Source organism: Schistocerca gregaria, chromosome 3 (assembly GCF_023897955.1).
Source record: "Schistocerca gregaria isolate iqSchGreg1 chromosome 3, iqSchGreg1.2, whole genome shotgun sequence".
Taxonomy (NCBI): domain Eukaryota; kingdom Metazoa; phylum Arthropoda; class Insecta; order Orthoptera; family Acrididae; genus Schistocerca; species Schistocerca gregaria.
In genome coordinates, this window is record NC_064922.1 from 240,443,629 (window position 1) to 240,465,746 (window position 22,118).

A 22,118-nucleotide genomic window follows, 5' to 3' on the forward strand; every position below is an offset into this window, starting at 1 on the left:
GATGTTACACGTGTATCATGATCGTATGCATTGATACATATTTTAGATATTTTGTGTTACTTGTACTATGTTTAGTCCTTGCAGAATTTTGAGCAACTATGACATTTAACGTAGCATAAGTCACAACTGGAAAACTTATCTATGCCTGTATTAGAATTAAGTGGTACTCTATCATAGAATTAGTAACATACAGTAACATGTGTATATTACACAGACTGAATATGTTAAATATTTTCCCTGTTAATGTCCAAAACTTGGTTGGGATGATGCTGCAGGTTTATTTTCGGTATTTCGATTACTATCTATGTTAGAGAGTTACTTACCTTTAGTTTTATTTGTTAATTTGCTTCTCAGAGATTGATTGTACTAATTTGGTATCGTAATCTCCTTAATTTAACCTATTTTTATTGTAAGAGTAATTATGTATATCTTACACAATATTAATCTATAGGTTTTTAAGTAATGAGTAGGAGGGACGCCTATGATTTCTGGATTTTTTTTATTTTTGTTACGGTGTGCTTCAATTGGATTTTAATTTCGAGGCTATTATTTTTCTGAAATAATTACAGGGTGTTTCAAAATGAACATACCAGTTTTAAGGCGTTGTAGCATTTATTAGGTTCAACTTACAATTGTAAATAATTCACCAAATGAATGAGCAACTCAAACAGTTTTGTTTGTATACCTGTGAGCAATGTGAAGAGTGCGGAATGACAAAGAATGACTGAAAAACGTGTAGAACGATTGCGAGTGTTTCACGCTTAGCCGCAAGAAATATCCCCGCGTTAAGTTTAAGGGCCTTTCTTTTTCGGTGAGTCAACTATAATTGATGTTTCTTATCTTGACGTGCTACAGCTATGGCCTGTGCCCCAGTGGGAAGAAGCTGAAGAACACATCTTTATTTGGGAGCAAGACGGTGTGCCGCCTCAGTGGCATAACTCAGTACGCAACTTGTTAAAACGACGTTGTATCCGACCGGTGGATTGGGCGCAACGGGCCGGTTGACACAGCATTTTATGCATGACGTTCACGGTCACATACGATCTGACGCGATCATGTGTATATGCCTCTCGTACTAGCTGATCTGTCCGACTTTAGAAACAACGTTATTGCAACACTTACTTCATCAAGGTTTCGGAACAACTCGCCTATCGACTCGACATGTGATCGGTGTTCACACTGAATAATTGTAAAAAAAAACTGTTTGTGTTTCTCTTTCATGTGGTTTATTATTTATAATTGTAAGGTGAATGTAATATGTGCTACAAAGTCTTAAAATTCGTATATTCAATTTGAAACACCCTGCATCTCAAAGAAGACTATGCAGGTTTCACATTTTAGACTATAAACAGTCATACTCAGCCTCGATTTTCTGTGGCTCAGTCTGCTTAAATGGAAAAGAAAGAACAGAGAAAGCACACGTTTCTAATACGTTTGGGAATTGGATGTACGTTGTAATCTCCATCTCCCCTCTGACTCTGTGAATCTCCCCCTCCCCATTTCTTTGTCCATCTCCTCCTCCTTTCCCCTCTCGCTGTCTGTCACTTCCACCCCTCTCTCTGTCCATGTTCACCACTCCCCCTTCTCCATCTCCTCTTGCCCCTCTTTTTCCATCTCCTCCTTCCTGTTTTCTACATCCACTTCATCCCAACCCTCTGTCGACCTCCTCTTCCCCTTCTCTCTGATCTTGGGCCTTGTTTATTTTTATTGCAAATTCAGATTCTGTAGTAGTATTCTGATTGTAAACCAATAACTCATGAATACAACTTTCCTGTTTGCTAACAACGTTTAGCTATTGCACATTTTATAGCGTTACCATATTATTAAATTTATATATTACATATATTTAAAAACAGGTAAATACATACACGCGAATATATCAGTGGAAAGTTGTGTCAAAGTTTCAAAGCCATCGGTCAAGAACTTTCAGAGATTAATGATTTTCAGCAAACCAAAATTTACATTTATATAACATTCCCCTTTTAGTACACAAATATTACGTATACATTAGACTGCGTTCCAGTAGGTATGTAAAAACACTTGAATGTTTTGTTAAAAATTTCTAAACAATCCATGAGAAATCCTGGAAGGTTTGAGATTTTGAAGAAATGAACATCTACAGTTGTAATTATATAGAAAATTTAGATGTTCCTAATCACAAATCTCTGTAAGTTTTTGATCGATTGCTTTGAAATTTTGGAGCAACGGTACATTGGAATACACGTTTGTTTTTATATATCTGTTTTTAAATGTATATAATGTGTAATTTTTTTATTAATTAAATAATAGGGAAACCATTCTTCTTCTTCCTATAGGTCGCCTAACATTTTGTACGTTTATGTAAGTGCAATGTAATGCAGTATTTACGTCGGTCGATGTAGACTGAAGGATATCATGTCTGGTTTCGCGTGATGATCGTTTCTACGTATGTTCTTTATCCAGGATATACAAAAGCTATCTTTATGTTCCTCTTTAACTCCCCTTTTCCCTTTACACGAAATTTTTACCTTGTATCGCTTCGTCCATTATGAAATTACTCAAGCCTCCTACGATATTGCTGACGAACTTCTCTTCCTCTTATTACACAATTTCTGAGAACGTACTCTCATCTCTTGTGCTCATCACCTGTCTACCATCCTTTATGGACTTACATTTTTATCTTTTATCTCAACATCAAGTTTGAAAACCATCGAGTCTCTTTTTTCCGGCTTCATTTGTCTACTATAATCGGAATTTTTTTATCCTCTTGTGTTTTAATTTCTTCTATTTGGAATAGATATATGACAGAATATAATTTTTACTTCTGTTGATCCTGTAACTGCTACTCTTTTTTGGTTTGTCTTCACATTCCTTCTTATTTAACAATACCAGTATATTTCGATTCGATTCTTGTTTAGACCTGTCTCATTATAAATTAAAGTTTTGGAACTCACCATTGTTCAATTGTCCCTCCGTCTTCCCTCAATATAAACACAGTTATTTGTTTTCGTTCTCTTCATTATAGTGATAACAAATATGTCAAAAATAGAGGTTGTAAGTTGCTGCTATCTTTTCATGCTATTTTATAATTTTCGCAGCGATGCTTTATCTACATCATTATCGTAAATGCCTGAAACTACTATCCATCTTAACACTGGTATTTATTTCACGCCTCTCTCTGAATTTAACGTCATAGTTCTCAGGATTTTGTCAAAACGTTACCTTGATCAGAGAAGTCCAACAGTAATTTCATTTTTCTGTTTCTTCAGAGTTAGTAAACAGTCGGAAGCACGAAATAGTAAAGCACTGCATGATAAGTCTACCACTAATCAAGTTGACAGCTTCGGAGACTAAGGATTGCTGAAATGCAACAGCGCGTGCTCTGCTTGGTAAATTTAACTCTTACGATTTTAAGTCTACGGCACTTAAGCTCCTATTTTGTTCACACCACTGATTTATTTCTTTTTCCTCTCGGTTGGAAATGTTCTCGCTATTTGTCACCGCTGTTAGACTTTCAAGCGTAAAATATTCATTTTCATTGCTCCTGTTGCTATCCGCAGTGTTAATGTTTTTTTTTCTTTTTTTCAGATCCATTCTCCTGCTTTTCCTTTTTGGTGATTTAATCATTATGCTGTCTACAAGTTTCGTGCCTCTTGCTATCCACATATACTACTTTTAGTTTCATCAACACATTTGCAAGTTTTTCAGTAAAATATACTTATTTTCATTCTTCCTTAACTTATTGTATATTTCTTTGTATAATACGTTCGTTGTTGTGGTCTGTCTTCAATTCCTTCGCTCGGCTTCTCAGTATTTTTTAATACCTAATGATTTTCTTAATTTTTTTATCACTGTAGGGCTTCTCACCCATACCATGTCAATGTCAGAATCAGATCAGCAGCCGGGCAATGAAAAAAGTCCTAACTCAGCAAAACTTCACTACATAAGTTTTCTCTGAATTTTCTTTAGATGATCTTCTTCTTTCTTTACTTTTTATAGGAGTTTTCCAACAGAAAACTCAAACTTTTTCCAAAATTGTGAAATTCTTCTCTCTCCTCTTCTATCCTTCTTCCAACAATTTTGGCTTTTTTTTCCTACTGCAACACACACTTGCCACTTCTTGACTGCTCAAGTTATAGATATGTTTCCTCTGTATTTTATGTTTTGTAAAATCATCTACTACTTTTAAGGTGAGGGTTGTCCAATAACGAAGTTAAATATTTTATTTCTCTGCAAAATAAATATTTGTGCGTGGCACGTGAAGGCTGGCGAGTTCGATTCGTATGTGTTGACAGCTTACAATGCACCACAGTATCTTGCTATTGCCAGTTAGCATAAAGTTATCACTACAAAGTCTCTAACCTTGTGAGCTGTACTATAATTTCATGAGGAATCTGCGATCTATCATCCAAAGAAAACGTCCTCAACTTTTGTCTCCCAAAGTTCTCTTCCTTCATGGCAACCGTCGGCTTCATGCAGTTCAAATGATGCAGGTGGATCGCGGAAGATTCAGCTGGGAAGTGTTCACGCATCCTCTATATTCACCAGATATTGCTTCAAGCGATTTTCAGACGTTCACCCAACTCAGAGGTCATCTTGGAGGCATGTGCTCCAACACCAATGATGAAGACACTTCAAAAGTGAATAGCTAGTTACGAGCCCAGCACCTGACCTGTCACAATACTAGTCTGGAAAATTCGTGGAAAAACATGGATACTGTGTAGAAAAAGTAACAGAAGCGTTGTACGATGTCACTATAATTATTTAAACACAACAAATTGTATGTAATTTTTTTAGAAATTAAGAAATCTTAGTTACTGGAAGCACGTCGTATTTTCTAATATAATTATCTCAGTATTACCTGATTTAATTTGACTGCATTCCATTAACCTTCTTGACGTTCATCTTATAACCTCTTTTCGAGATACTGTCCATTCCGTTGAACTAATCTTCGAGTTCTTTTGCCATATCTGCGACGTTTCCAACGTCATCGCCACATGTCAAAATTTTGATTTCTTCTTCCTGAACCTTTATTCCCTTTACAAATTTCTACTTGATTTCCTTCACTATTTCCTGAATGTATAGAAAGTATAATCCTCTTAGACTTCCTTCTCAACCACTGCTCTCATTTCATGCTCTTCGACCATTACAGTTGCAGTTGGTTTCTGACACTTATGAAACCTTTCTTTCTGTACGGTTTACCCCTGCTACCTTTCGAATTTCGAAGCATTCTTCAAATCTGTCAATTCCTATGATTGTAGGTTCGTCTTATTCAGTATACCTAGGATCAGTATTTCCACGCTGTTTCCACGATTTCTGTGGAATCCTTAGCTCCGATTTTCTACTATTATTTAAATTTTTCTGCAAATAATTCGTCTCACTCATTTGAAATCATCACTCATTAAACCGCTTTTCTGTGACATTAAGACCTACCAGTACGTATCTTCTTTGTAATTACAGTTATTACATTTCTTAGAATTTATTTAATTTATGAAAAAATGAATGAGTTGTTACATTTTAATCTTCATGTAAAAGAAAACTCAAATTTTGTAGGTAACTATCTCAGTTTTTACCACAGTTTTTAATAGATTTGAAAAATACTAGAGTTTCATACCCCTGTAAGTATGGTTTGTATGCTGTGCAAAATTCATCGAAGAATCTCTCTTACTTATCGAGAAAAGTGTACCTGTAGCAATAAATGAATCCAATAGTAAGTGAAATAGTAATGAAATCTCACATTAAATAATTTATTTTGTTACTTTTTTGAACTTCCACTGCTATGAGTGTGAACCCTGAATCCTTCCTAGTCACAATGACAAAGTTTTATGAATTTATTTATAAAAGTGTAGACAGTGTAAATTTAAATGTCTTGTGGTGCCTCTCCTGCTCCAAGTCGTCCCGTTTGTCGTCCTACTCCCCCCTTTCACCTGTCTTGCATACCAAATCGATCGTTTTATCATAACATGATTTATTATTCTGCTTGCAATGTTATATTTTCCATCGCTCCTTCATGTACTTTCTCTTCCCTTTCCAGTGTGCTATACTCAAGATTATTTCCTTTCTCTAGCCTTTCTACACGTTCCTTCCACCTTTCAGCCTTCTCTTGATTGCTTAGCAATGTCGTACCTTATGAGCTCTTGATATACATACACCTGCTTACCTTTTTCCCTGTAAGTGATGTCTATGTTTCCCATAGTCCGTATGCTTCTACGACTTGGCAGTTTTTAACCATTCCTGATTCGCCATTTGGCCGTTCTCTCAGACTTATGTTTTAGACATTTGTGTTCCTTTTTGTCTACGTTATTTGCTGTATTTTTATATTAAGTTCCTTATTTGTTGTGCATCCAAAATTTTTTTCTGGGCCTCGTCTTTAAGCCTCTTTTATCCCCGTATTGCCATTTACCATTTTGTCTGTCAAAGCTTGCCATTCGTCGTCTATTGTATTCCATTTCCCTCTTTCAGTCAATCATTACCTAATGCTACCTTTTTAAGCTTTCTACAAGCAGGGGTTCTTCCAATTTATCCAGGTCCCATCGCTTTAATTTAGTACATTTGTGTAATTTCTTTAGTATTAATCTGTGGTTCATAACCAATAAATTATGGCTAGAATCCAAATCTGTTACTGTAAATGTTTTTCAGTTTAAATGTGGTTTCAAAATCATTTTCTTATCTGAAACCTTCCGGTTTCTCCAGAGTGCCGTGGACTGGCTCATTTGTGATGGACAGCACCTTTGACGCTTGGCGGTGGCGCCATCCTAGGTCTGAAACTGGACCTAGAAGGCACGGTTGGTTCCTCCCGGGGACGTTCAGTGCCAATTGGGTGCCAATTTGTGTGGCTAAAGACACTCAGTGGACCTTGGGACAGATCACTGTTTACCCAGATTTCATGGTCGCGTAAACATATGGAGATGAGGTGCAACTGTGGCCTGAGGAGGAGATTGTTGGATTTTGCGCGACAGTAGTATGCCGGGTGACCTATGGACAGAAAAGAATTATAAACAAGTCTTGTATCACCACGATTTTGTTCACGAAATGACTTCTCGATTATGTTCCATACAGGTTCCATGGGACTCATGTCGGGAGATCTGGGTGGCCAAATCATTCGTTCGAATTGTCCAGAATGTTCTTCGAATCATTCGCGAGCAAGTGTTATGCATCATCATTCCATCGTTGTTTGGGAATATGAAATTCATGAATGGTTGCAAATGGTCTCCAAGTAGCCGAACGTAACCATTTCTAGTGAATGATCCGTTCAGTTGGACCAAAGGAGCCAGTCCATTTCTTGTAAACACAGCCCAAACCATTATGGATCCACCACCAGCTTCCACAGTGCCTTGTTGACAACTTGGATCCATAGCTTTGTGGGGTGTGCGCCACACTCAAACTCTGCCATCAGGTCTCACCAACTGAAATCGGAAGTTATCTCACTAGATCACCAGTCGTCTAGGGTCCAACCAGTTTGGTCACAAACCCAGGATAGGTGCTGCAGATGACGTCGTGGTGTTAGGAAAGGCACACTCATTGGTCGTCTGCTGCTACGGGCCTGTAACGCCACACTTCGGCCCACTCTCCTAAAGGATTCGTACGTCCTATGTCCCACATGGATTTATGTGCTTACTGCACTTCTCGGCACACTCTAAAGACAGTGGACCTCGGAATATTGATTACCCTGACGATTTCGGAAATGGAATGTCCCACGTGTCTAGCTCTAATTAATATTACGAGTTCATAGTCTGTTAATTCCCATCACGTCGGAAACCGTTTCACGTGAATCACCTGAGTACAAATGGCATCTCAGCCAATGCACTGCCCTTTTATATCTTATGCAGGCGATGTTACCACTATGACTTTTGTCACCTCGTTTTATAGCTCCCGTTGTTGATTGGTGGCCGTATCAGTTTTAAATGGGAGGGAGAGATATCACTCTATTTAACAACAACATCGTTAGAAAGATATTGGCTGATATATATAGACACAAAGATCAAAATTAAATAAAAAGTACAACTGCAAGGATAACACGAATTCTTTACAGACGAATGGAAAAACTGGTAGAAGCCGACGTCGGGGAAGATCAGTTTGGATTCCGTAGAAATGTTGGAACACTAGAGGCAATACTGACCCTACGACCTATTTTAGAAGCTAGTTTGAGAAAAGGCAAACCTAAGTTTCTAGCATTTGTAGACTTAGAGAAAGCTTTTGACAATGTTGACTAGAATACTCTCTTTCAAATACTGAAGGCGGCAGGGGTAAAATACAGGGATCGAAAGGCTATTTACAATTTGGACAGAAAGCAGATGGCAGTTATAAGAGTCGAGGGGCATGAAAGGGAAGCAGTGGTTGGGAAGGAAGTGAGACAGGGTTGTAGCCTCTCCACATTGTTATTCAATCTGTATATTGAGCAAGAGTAAAGGAAACAAAAGAAAAATTCGGAGTGGGAATTAAAATCCATGGAGAAGAAATAAAAACTTTGAGATTCGCCGATGACTTTGTAAGTTTGTCAGAGACAGCAAAAGGCCTAGAAGAGCAGCTGAACCGAATGGACAGTGTCTTGAAAGGAGGATATAAGATGAACATCAACAAAAGCAAAACGAGGATAATGGAATGTAGTCGAATTAAGTCGGGTGATGCTGAGTGTATTAGATTAGAGAATGAGACACTTAAAGTAGTAATTGAGTTTTGCCATTTGGGGAGCAAAATAACTGATGATGGTCGAAGTAGAGAGCATATAAAACGTAAACCGGCAATGGAAAGGAAAGCGTTTCTGAAGAAGAGAAACTTATTAACATCGCGTTTAGATTTAAGTGTCAGGAAATCGTTTCTGAAAGTATTTGTGTCGAGTGCAGCTATGCATGGAAGTGAAACGTGGACGATAAATGGTTTAGACAAGAAGAGAATAGAAGCTTTAGAAATGTGGTGCTACAGAAGAATGCTGAAGATTAGATGGGTTGATCACATAACCAATGAGGAGGTATGAATGGAATTGGGGAGAAGAGGAGTTTGTGACACAACTTGACTAGAAGAAGGGATCGCTTCATAGGACATATTCTGAGGCATGAAGGGATCACCAATTTAGTATTGGAGGGCAGCGTGGAGGGTAAAAATCCCAGAGGGAGACCTAGAGATGAATACACTAAACAGATTCAGAAGGATGTAGATTGGAGTAGGTACTGGGAGATGAAGAAGCTTGCACAGGATAGAGTAGCATGGCGAGGTGCATAACCAGTCTCAGGACTGAAGACCACGACTACAACTGCAAGGAAACCGATCTTTATTAAAATAAGTAAATAACAATAGATAGTCTTATGGAGATTCCCAATGACGCTGAATCCACGAAAATAAGAGACTGGTTCTGGGAGTAGGATGTTATTACATTTTAATGGAAACTGGACTGGGCAGCAAACGTTTTATGATAAGATGTTGGGACGGTGGAAGTGATGGATGTTCTGGAGGACAGTTGTTATGATGTGTACCATGATTTCCGCTGTCGGTTGGGGATGGGGGGAATTGATTTATCAGCTCGTACTGTGAGTTCAGATGTTGTTGCGAGAGGTTTTGATATATAGTTGTGGGAACACGTATTACAAGTTGGTGGGAAGTTGAAATTTGGGCTGAAGGATGTCTAGACTATGTCTTTATCCAGTACTTGATGTCAAATGCCTGATGATGATTAATTTAGTGTATGTGTTTTTCAAGCACAAATGGTTTCATGTTTAAATACATACAGGCAGATAAAAATAAAACCAACATACATTATAACACATAAATAATGTCTCGTCCTATGGACATTTAATTACAGATAAAGTAGGCATACACAGGTTGTTACAATAAGGTATCCTCTTATAGATAATATAAAATTATCATATAGAAATTGTTGCTATAAGGTCATTCAGCAATCACATATGTGGAATCTATAGAGTCTCTTTAAAATTCTATGTCTAGGTTTTCCATCCACTCGACGGCTGCAGGGGAGGCTGCATAAAGTTCTCGAATGGATCCTTTAAACGCACGTTTAGGGCATTCCTGAATGATGTGCTGGATCATTTGCTCTGGATGTCCACAATCGCACTGTGGTTGATCTCGTATGCCCCATCTAGAGAGTATCTCGCCACTTCTGCCATGACCAGTTCTAAGTCTACTGAATATAACCCAAGTTCTTCTTGGCAGGTCTGTACCAGGTAGGTTTCCACCAGGTGACATTTCATTGCAGTTCTTGGATAGTCCAGTCTGAGACCATTCATTTTTCCATGAATCCATAGCATCGAAAGACGTAGCCATAAGGTTTTGAGCTGTTCTCCATGGTGGTCTTCTAGATCTTAGTCGGGAAAGATTTGGGGCAATGTCCTGATGGATTGGAAGGTTGGAGGAGATTTTACGCCATTCATTAATTAAGGCGGTTTGCCGCCTAAGATGTGGTGGAGCTATACTGCAGAGGACAGGAAGCCAAGGAAGGTAGTGGGGTGGATTTAATGGTCTCAGTTATGGTTCTCATGGTATTGTTTGGATGAGTATCCACTTTAGACGTGTGGCTGCTGTTAAGCCAAACAGGGCTGCAAAATTCCGGAACAGAGTATACCAGCGCTACAGAAGAAATCTTCAGAGTATGTACATCAGCTCTCCAGCAAGTATTGGTGAGGTTTTGAGAAATATTATTTCTTGTACGTATCTTAGCAGCAGTATCTATTAGGTGTGGTTTGAATGTAAGAGATCTATCCAATTTAATAAAAAGATATTTTGGGTCTGGGTTATGCTTTAACTTTCTACCAGCAAAGGTAACGTCAATGGATCGGGTTGCCTGTTGGTTGTTTAAATGAAACACTGTAACTTCTGACTTTATTGGGTTAGGAATTAATCTCCAAGATCTGAGATATTTATCCATTATTCCGAGTTCTTGGTTAAGGGAGTTTCTACACTGTTCAAAACTTTCATGTTGCACAGCCAGGGCCATGTCATCTGCATAACAGAACTTCCGCGCATTTGTTGTTGGTATGTCGCTTATGTACACATTGAAAAGTAATGGTGCCAATACAGAACATTGATGATGATGATGAACCAGTGGAAACAGGTATTGATGAAGGAACTAGAAGACACGACCGTCAGTGCAGCTGCCTCCGCAGCAGCTGAACTCGGGGGCATTAGCAGCGAGGGGGAGAGACGGCGGTGAGGTGTCGTGTGACGGTTGAAGACGAAGCCGCCTGCGGCGACGACGGTGGCGCCGCGGTCTGGCGGCGTCGCCAAATCCGGGGACATAAAGAGGAGCCGGCCTTAATCGCGGCCGGGACAGGGATCCCATCACGCGGGGATAAGGCGGCGCCGAGCCGCACACTGCCTGTTTGCTTTTCATCAACTCGGGATTTCTCGCGCGCCGCGCCGGCCCCAGTCGGCCGGGACACGTTCCGCCGCCAGCGGATCGTCTCTCCTCGCCGCGCCGCTCCGTGGCCGCTCTGTTTTCAAAACAGGAAGGCGGCGGCGTCGTCGGCGGGCGTCGTATGAAAAGGAGACGGCCTCCCTGGGGACCGCGGGGCGCCGATAGGCACTCGATACGAGCCAGCCTCGCTGGCGGGCGAGGCGAGGCGCCGCGCCGCGCCGCGCCGCGCACGCTACTTAGGAGATTGGCGTCTTCGCGTGGGGCTCATTGAGAGCGGCGCGAATGTGCGCCAGAGGTAGTGGCGCCATTAATCATTGGAGTGCGAACTTACCCCGCAGTCGAGCTACTAACGAATTACTCCGCACCTTCTGATGGAATTAAATGCGGCAGCTACTTGGGTACGAAGACCATTGAGCACAGGTTCGAGAACAGCGTGTGGCGTCACCTGGAAACCCATCAAATTTATGACGTGATTTATTCAAGTCAAATGAATTACATGTAAAAAGAGAAAATAATGTCTGTAATATTATAAGTGATTTTGTCGAGTCTAATAATATTGTGTGACAAATATTGTAAATATTTTCCATTAATCGAAAGGATAAAAAAATGCCATATTTCGGTACGTTCCATGAAAGTATGGAACTTATAGTGTGATATATGTACACAATATCCAGTGGAATGGGTGATTAGAGTGAGTTGTTAACATAGGTTTAGTATACTTCTCTAGAATATAAAGTTCTTAAAATTGAGAAAACGTAAGCTTGATTTATAGCTATTGCTGATTCTAGAATTAATAGAAGTATTTGTCCAATAATTAGTAGTGAAATTAAATTTATTGCTATAGATGCTCCTGTGTTTCCTAATAAGGTTAATAATAAGTGTCCTGCAATTATGTTGGCTGCGTCTCGTACTGCTAGTGGCTCGCCCCTGTTTGTTCTCTGTTTTTCGCCTGTTCTCTCTCTCCTGTGGATCGATATATGTATAACTAGCTATCTGTATGAGCTTTAAGGTTACAATATAGTGTTAACTGAAGGTATCTAATGTTACCTTTCAAGAAGTACCCCTCCCTCCACGTGAAATTTATTACAAGATAATAATAATATTGCTGTCGATTGCCCACCTGGCTTCGACTGTTTCCGTGGCACTGAGTCCGCCATTAAGTGTACTAAAACATTTTCAGTCTTTGCGAGTGAAGCTCGCAGAGAAAAACAGTTCTAAGTGTTTTTACGAATTTTTACAGTCAGTTTTCAATGTTAAGGCTTAGGTGATGCATCATTTAAAATATTTTCAGTTGATTCAAAAGATATAAAAGTTAACTCAATTCTTAAAGAGATAAAGTTACAGAAATTCTTTACAGTTATTTCAAAAATACGCACGTGTTTGCACCATTCTTTCTTTCTGTGTAATATTGGATTAATTTGCTGGGAAAAATGGTTCAAATGGCTCTGAGCACTATGGAACTTAACTGCTGCGGAAATCAGTCCCCTAGAACTTATAACTACTTAAACCTAACTAACCTAAGGACATCACACACATCCATACCCGAGGCAGGATGACAACCTGCGACCGTAGCGGTCGCCCAGTTCCAGACTGTAGCTCCTAGAACCGCTCGGCCGCTCCGGCCGGCGCTGGGTTCGTTGTAGGTTATACCACGTTGTCATTCATTGAAAGAGAGCGCAACATTTCCCTTAATAATAAATAACCTTTTGCCGGTGTATTGAGATTAAGTCATGCTACGTATATTTAAGACGCATTAACTCGATCTCAAAATATACGCGGCGTTCGAAAAACAATATTCAGAATTCAAACTACTACGTTACACTATAATCGCTGTAGGTTGCGACTGACGCCTGCACGAGTATGTCAAACCGCATGTAGCAATCTGCACTGACTTCTACGTAATAACTAAATTAATTCAGCTCCACAACAGTTACGCATAAAGGAGGTAATGGTACAACGGATACAAATTAATATTATAATTATCGTAGTTATAGCTAGTAAAAACTGTCGATTAATTATAGTACTAAATTACAAGTTTCTCTTGCGGGATATCCATAACTGTCATCATCGTTAATAAAATCCGCTACAGTTGTAGAAACTATTTATGTCTAAAACGTAAAGCACAAGGCGGTTCCCACATTCAGGTGCATATGAAAATGTGAGTCTACAAAGGATACATAACTGAGATTAAAATATCACTGGTACATGTCATGGAACACGATATCCTCTTCAGTCCTAGGTCTGGCTCAAATACTCGCAGAGGAGTACACTGGTTCGTGCTCAGGTGCACGCCACACATTGATCCGCATGAAGACAGATAGACGGTCTGCGTTGACACCCATCACACCAGTACGAAGCACCGCTCAAAGTTTCAACTTTCAACGTTGTCTTCCTCTCCGAGAGGCTTTCTGGCAGACCTGCGATTGAATACGACGTCCTGTTGCATGCCATGTATCCGGAATGCTCCATTTTTAGACATTTTGTAACTTCTCCACTATATATTTCTTTCTGTATGAAATTTAGCCCAAATTTACCTCCCACTCAAGGAAAGTCTTAGTATTACCAAAGCTACGTACTCACAAACTGTTATCCAACTTAAAACTTGTATGCTAACCTTTGACTAAAGAGAATTTAATTTGAACTGGTATGTAACTGATATGAATACAACTTGTCTTTATATTAAATGCGCAGCTGAAGTAAATCAGTTATCTGGCTCTTATCAAAATTTCCACTTACCTCGCACCTTGACAAAATTGTTGCGTATTTCTCGAAAGCACAACAGCAAACAGCAAGCAGGCTAAGCTAGATTTCTATTTCTAAATGAATATTCATACTGCTACATACCATATGGTACAATCTTGTACTATGTAATGATAAACAGTGGGGTGAGGAGAGTAACTATTTCTGTGAAATGATATACCAAGGCAACGATTTTAGAATGACGCATGTATTCAAAACGAGAGAGTAAAACTTCACATGATCTTTACACATAACGTAGATATGAACACTACTATACATAACAAAGTGAACAATGATTTAAAAAGAAAACATTATTAACAGAAAATGTCTACAAAAACCAAACGGCTTAATCAGTTCATATCTTAAAGGATAATACAGGGAAGTGGGGTGGACTTTCTCTTAGCTCTGAGCATGTGAACAAAGTAAACTAATCGCGATTAATCATTTCTACAAATTAAGTACGCAGTACGGCAGTTTTACCTGAAACTTCCTCTGTCAAAAATAATATTATTGATATTTTATATTCTCTTCGTTTCCCAGTATATACTTCTTACTCATGCTTGCTGTCCTTTGCAATACATATTTCTTCATTTAACATATACAATCACAAGTCAATACAGCAATTCTAAATACGTTAATCACCTAACACACTTCAATTAAAGATGTATCAGACTGCGCAGAGGCAAAGACTGTGCCACGACAAGACCAAAGATTGTTTTACTGTAACGTAACTTAAATTCTTACTAAGAATGTGTCAGACTGCCTAGAGGCAAAGACTGTGCCACGACAAGACCAAAGACTGTTTAACAGTAAGGTAACTTACTCTCTCTCTGACATGCACATCGATAACATACAAAAATAAAAAAATGACATGACCGCCTTTCAATTTTAACCTGTTTTAATCTCAGCTATGCTTCCTCTGTGGACTCGCATTTTAATAAGCACATGAAATGGGGCACATGTCTTGAAACGGAGTTGTGCTTTCCTCTTTAGAAATAAACAATTTCTACAGCTGCAGCAGATTTTATCATTGCTTGTACACTAAGAAATGAAAGGTATCAGGACGTCAACATGACTATTAGACTCACGAGAGGTGGACATGGTACTACAAAAGGAGGCAGGGGATATTGACGTAGTGACAGGAGAATGGTTTGTCTAGGGGACCTCAGTGACTTTGAAAGTGTATTGGCCATTCATTGGGTGTCGCATGACTTACAAAACCGTCATGGATGTTCCGACCCTTCTGAAACTTCCAAAGTCGATCGTTGGTGACGAGACTGTGGAGTGGAACAACGAACCAACAACTGCAACTAAACCGATACCAGCCAGACGTTCTGTACTTACAGGCAGGGACCATAGAATGTGCTAGCTGGCTGTAAAAAGTCGCATGAAATCAGCGGAAAGAATCACACTTGAGTTCCAAAGTGCTACCAGTAGTCCGGTAGTGGCTGTATATAGAGAGATAAAAGTGAGAGACAATTGTTCAGCACCGCCTCATGAGTCAGTCACACATTCTTATAGTTAATTCCAGGCGACGGTTGTGATGGTGTAAAAAACGACGCCACTGGACAGTGAATGATTGGAAACGAGTGATTTAGAGTGACGAATCATACTGTAGCATGTGTCAATCCGATGGAAGGGATTCGATTTCGGGAAAGCCTGGAGAACGTTATCTGCCACGATGTCTAATGGCAACAGCGATGGTGGTGTTACGGTAACGGCATGTGCTTCATGTTTAGGGTGTGGTCTCCTTTTTGCACTTAAGAAAACGCTAAATGCGGAAGGATATGAACACATTTTACAGATCTATGTACAGTGAACAGTAAAAGAACAGTTCGGGGATGATTTTTTGCATCACTGTGACAGTGTACCCTGTCTTGAGGCAATGGTTTGTGGACAATAACTTTACTTGTATGAGTTAGGACGTCGATATCGCTCCGACCCTAACCTACAGGATAACTACCTTGTCTGGTTTGGCTCTTAAGGAAGAATGGTTTGCCATTCCTCCACAGACATTCAGATATCTCATTGAAAAATTCCTCAACAGTGTTCAAGCCTTCAGAAAGGCGAGAAGTGGGCAAGCGCCATAGTAAACTCCACTAATATATGTGTAGGTACCACTGATCAGGTAGCGTATACACATTGATGTGCTCTAAAACAGCAGCACCACGAAGGCAGTGTGCAAGAAACGTCAAATTACTTGGATATCCAAATGGATAGCATTAAGGCATACCACAAAAAGAAGGTAGTAACACTATCTACATTTTATATATAAGCAAAATTTACACGGCTAGTTTCTCATACAGAAACAGTATTTTAATATGGGCTGTTTGCGATAAGATTCTGTTATGTCTCGACGAACAAGGATAAACTTCTACCAGCGCTTTTAGCCTATGGAGATTGCAATTTATCTTCGGATAACATCACTCCTCGCGTTGGATGGAATCCCATCACTGCCATGCGAATGTGGAAGGATCAGTCGAGGAGGAACATATTCTACGATGGACAAACTCGGTCGGTGCCATGCGACTAGCACCCGGGAGGAAACGTTGTTGACTCTGCTGTGCAGGACCTTACGGCCGCCACTTATCTTAAACCATAAATGGGCTCGATTGTACTAAGATGACAGTGTGACGTCATCTGGACTACCACAGACCATTAGCAAGGCGACTGTTGTTGGGGCTTCATCTACATCTACATACAAACTGCGCAAGCCGCTGCGTGGCGTATGGTGCCTTGTACCACAACTGGTCATTTCCTTTCCTGTTCCAGCAGGAAATGGAGAGAGGGGAGAACGAATGTTTGTGTGCCTCTGCACTAGCCCTAATGTCTCTCGTCTTGGCTTCACGCTCCTTATGCGAAATGTAAGCTGGCGGAAGTAGAATCGTTCTGCAGTAAACTGCAAATGCAGGTTCCCTAAATTTTTTCAATGTTGTTTCCCAAAAAGAGCATCGTCTTCCCTCAAGGCGTTCCCAAAGCATCTGCGTAACAGGTACTGGTAACAAATCTAGCAGCACGCCCGTGAATTGCTTCGCTTTCTTACCGTAACTCAACCCAGTGGGAATTCCATTGCTCTAGAATGGGTTGCACTAGTGTTCACCTTTATAGAGGTGCCACCTTTGAGGTCATAATGGATTATGCGTTTGTGAAAGCTGTTGAGGCGAACGAACGATCATCAGACTGCATTCGTTATCGTCATACGGGCTCCTCAGCTGCCATGATGGTACAGGGTGACATCGGATACAAAACATGATCACCTCTGATTCGCATAGCCGATAATTTTAACAGCAAATATAGCATTTTGGACTTAAGGCTGTGGGCTGTGTCCTATCCTCAAGGTCACCGTGACGTTAACTTACAGCAATGTAACACAAGCCCATATGTGGCCCGTGCTGTCCTGTACAGTGGGTACTCCACTGCCCGACCAACAAGCATGTTCTCTACGACTCTCAGCCATACTAAACGTTCATTTATGGAAACACAGACTAATTAACAGCCATTCGGTAACTACTACAATTTACAGTTTCTGACACAGAATTATAGCTGCATTGATTGAACTACTCATAACCGTCATTCTCTTTCAATTCGACTATATGTATAGCCAAACCGAACATTGTCGCTGCGAGAAGTGGCAACTACGTGTGCTAAATGTCTCTTCGTGCATACTCCAAGTCAACTACAAATTTAACCATGTAGTTTTTCTGCTGTACGATATACGCACAATAAGCAACTTTTCGGTTTTTGCTGTCCTTTCTGGTGTTCAGTTTTAAAGGCGGCCAATGTGCATATCAATTGGTAAGTGAGAGACTACAAATTCACAGGACCAGGATATGACTATGCCCGCTGGTTCTTATCGTTTCTTTCACCTCCAAGATGGGATGAAGGCAAAGGTACACATATTGTGAGCATCCCCAGGAAAGCAGTGCAGTGTTCCAACCATGTTTCGGAGTGAAGAATGCTTTACATTCTTATGGTTTATTCATAACAAGCAGGGTCCTTCCTTGATGGAAATTTTAATGTGCTCATTACAGCGAACGCCTTAATCATCAGCTTCATGGAGTAATTGCAACCTACTCAAGTCTGCTTTCGACTGTATCCTTGGAAATGTCCTCTGAAGTTGCAGTGAGCTGCCCGAACCATGTACATCGTAGTTTTTCCAATAGGAAAATCCGATTATAAGCTATTCCCCTCTCATCCACTCACTGGATAAAATTCTTATTCCGCTCCTAACGTGGGGCTTACATAGGGAGCTAAATCAGAAACTTTAATTGATGATATCATGCTGTACTGCCAGGTTCAGAACGGTGTTTCATAGTTGGAGCTTAACACACAACTCATCAAATACGCCACAAAAATCAAGTTTCTTTTATCCGTTCTTTCTCATTTGCACGAAACACCCATCGTGACCGTTATTAATTTATTACAAACCATGTACCACTAATAATCTGACGTCCCTACACGTACTGCGATGCGGCATGCTACCAAATGCGAGCAAACTCTAGGCACGCGTCTACACAGCGACTCATGAAGATTATGCAATAAACAGGCTGTGAGTTGCGCCGAGGGGTAAAAATCGCGGCAAAAAAAGGAGCTGTGCGACCTAAACGAAAGTTGGTAGGTGTGTTCCTACATTTGAAAGATGATGTTTCTCAAAATTTCGGGACCAGTCGCATAAAAGTGGCGCTAATAGCGCCACTATGAAAGTGCAAATCAGGTTTGCTTTAAATACATCCTGTAACGGTCTTGAGGGTCAGTTATCTTTGAGTTTGGACGTGACGTTAGTCAAAAATGTCTTTGAAGCCTATTATCAATACTCCACAAACGAGGTCGTGTAAAATGTCTACGAGAAGCTGGATGTTCCTTCTGCGATACTGCAGAAAGTCTCGGCAGCAATATAGCCACCATACATGACTGATGGCTGCGGAGGTCTCAAGAAGACCGGGCTCCGGACGTCCACGTGTTACTCCTGACAGGGAAGACTATCGTGTTCGGCACATGTCTCTGGCGCACCGTGCAGCACTTGCACCAATGATCTGAGCACCAGCTGGCACCACAATGACACAAGGAACTGTTACAAATCGGTTACTTGAAGAATAGCTCCGATTAAGACACCCTGTAGCGTTCATTCCACTGGCCCCAAACCACCGCCACTTGCGGTTTCAGTGGTGTCATGTGTGAGCTCATTGGAGGGCAGAGAGGATGCCTGTTTCGTTTTCTGATGAATGCTGGTTCTTCCTCGATGGCAGTGATCGCCATGGGTTGGTTAGGAGGAGGCCAGTTGGGAGCCTGTAAGCAATCTGTCTGCTAGACATACCAGATCTGCACCTTTAGTTATGGCCTAGGTGCGATTCCTTATGACAGCAGGAGCACCCTGACTACAGTTTTGTACGTCAATCTGGTGAATCGACGTGTTGTGCTGCCCTTCATGAACAGCATTCCAGCGGCTATTTTCCAATAACCCACATACCGTTCTTGAGACCCAACATGCTCTACAGAATGTCGACATGTTGCCTTGGCCCGCTCGATCACCAGATTTGTCTCCAATCGAGCACATATGGGACCTCATAGCACGATAACTCCAGCGTCATCCACAAACAGCGTTTACCGTCCCTGTATTGACCTAACAAGAGCAGCAGGCATAGAACTCCATCCCGCAAAGTGACATACGGCACCTGTACCAGACAATGCACGCACGTTTGCATGCTTAGATTCAACATTCTTGTGGTTATACTGGTTATTAATGTACCAGCATTTCACATTTGCAATGGCTGATCTAGAGCTTACATTTCCCTGTGATCTTACAATGTTAACCACTTAAATATATTACCTAGAGGAACGTATTCTCGAAATTTCATTACTCTACATCAATACAACAGAGTGCATGCACGTTTGCATGATTGCATTCAACATTCTGGGGTTTACACTGGTTATTAAGGTGCCAGCATTCCACATTTGCAATAGCTTATACGTTAACCTGTAATCTTATACGTTAACCTGCAAACTTGCAAAATTAATCACTTAAATATGCTACATTTCATTACTCTACATTAATTATTTTTGGCATTGTGATTTAGTTCCGTCAGTGTATATACAGGGTGTTCCAAAATGACGTTTTAAAAATTTGGGGTCATGTTCCTTACACCAAAACAAGAAAAAAATGTCTGGTAAACACCGGCTCTGAAATCCATACTTTAAGAGCTGTGAGCACTTGTTCAGTGGAACAGATGTGTTTCACTGTAGTGAAGATGAACAAATACTCGCAACTCTTACAGGGTGTTCCAAAATGACGTTTTAAAAATTTGGGGTCATGTTCCTTACACCAAAACAAGAAAAAAATGTCTGGTAAACACCGGCTCTGAAATCCATACTTTAAGAGCTGTGAGCACTTGTTCAGTGGAACAGATGTGTTTCACTGTAGTGAAGATGAACAAATACTCGCAACTCTTAAGGTTTGCAATTTAGAGCCCACGTTTATTAGATATTTTGTTCTTGTTTTCGTCTATACTACCTCCTCCCGAAATATGGAAATCTTGCAGTAGAATAGCTATGGTTCACAGTATCGAGAAAGAAGAAGTAGCCCATTGCACTAAGTTATGAATTTTAGAGCCTATGTTGACTGCGCATTTTTTTCTTGTTTTCGTGTAAGAAATCTGTCCCCAAATTTTTAAAATGTCGTTCTGCAACATCCTTTATAAATATCATAAGTTGTTGGTCATCAAAGAAGTTAACGATTATGGGTCCTTTCCTCTTACTAGTCTCTCTCACAGTCCACCTTCTGCTGAAACTCATATTTTAATAACAGATGATAGTCTTGGAATCAGGCACTTTAGTGGTATTAGAGGTACTGCGGTCTGATATTCGTTCTTCTAAATTTTATCCACTGTTTCAGAAGCAGAGTGCCCTTGCTCAGGACTAGTGGGTAAAAGCTGGAGCACAGTGGAAGGTAACGTATGTGATATGATAAGGTGACCCCTTGGATTGTCTATGTGGGGGAATTTAACTGGGCAGTATTATGGTTCAAATGGCTCTAAGTACAATGGAACTTAACATCTGAGGTCATCAGTCCCCTAGACTGAGAACTACTTAAACCTAACTAACCAAAGGACATCACACACATCCATGCCCTAGGCAAGATTCGAACCAGCGACTGTAGCAGCAGCGCGGTTCCGGACTGAACCACCTAGAACCGCTCGGCCACAGCGGCCAGCGGCGTCATTATGACATATATGAACAATCACCTGCCCATAACTGACAGAAGAGAAAACTACAACTAGGGAAGTTCCTCTAACCATAGATAAATCTACTCCTCTGGGGCTTGTCGGAAGTTTATCGACGAAGTTAGCTTGTGTCTGCAATTTACTTAAAAGTCATACGGTTGAGTAGGTAAAGCTAATGTCCTGTTTCAATGAGTTCCTGTTGCTGGTATTTATTATTGTATTTTATTGTTGCTTTTGCTACAAACCTTCTCTTATATTATTAAATACGACCGGTTTGCGAATGGAGACAGCGTCCTTCTGTTCTAGAGATTGAGCCGCTGCTTTAAGGACTTTCGGAAAATCTTTAGACTTTTCTGTATTATATATGAACGCGTGGTGCCTGTTCTTTCGGACACACCTCCCGCCTAAGTGTCATAGTACTTGCAGTGGATCCTCAAGCAGTTTGGAATTTCTCTGTGATGGTCTGGATAGATCTCTGCCTATTGCACATTAAGACCCAGTCAACACGTTTCCACTTCACTATCACATTGGAAGCAATGGATCTAGGGATGTTTAGGAGTTGCATACAGTCGTTTGACACAAGTGGCACCCAATCACCTGACCACGTTCGCAGTCCGTGAGTTCCACGGAGTGCTGCTCTCTCGCGATGTCTGATCACTACTGAGGTTGCTGATATGGAGTACCTGGCAGTATATAGCAGCACAATGCAGCTAATGTCCGGATACTTTTGATCACATAGTGTATTTGTCCTTCAGCGCCTGCAAGAACCTTTGCCGAATCGCAACCTAGGGTGCAAGGTACTTGGGAAAGTTTATTGC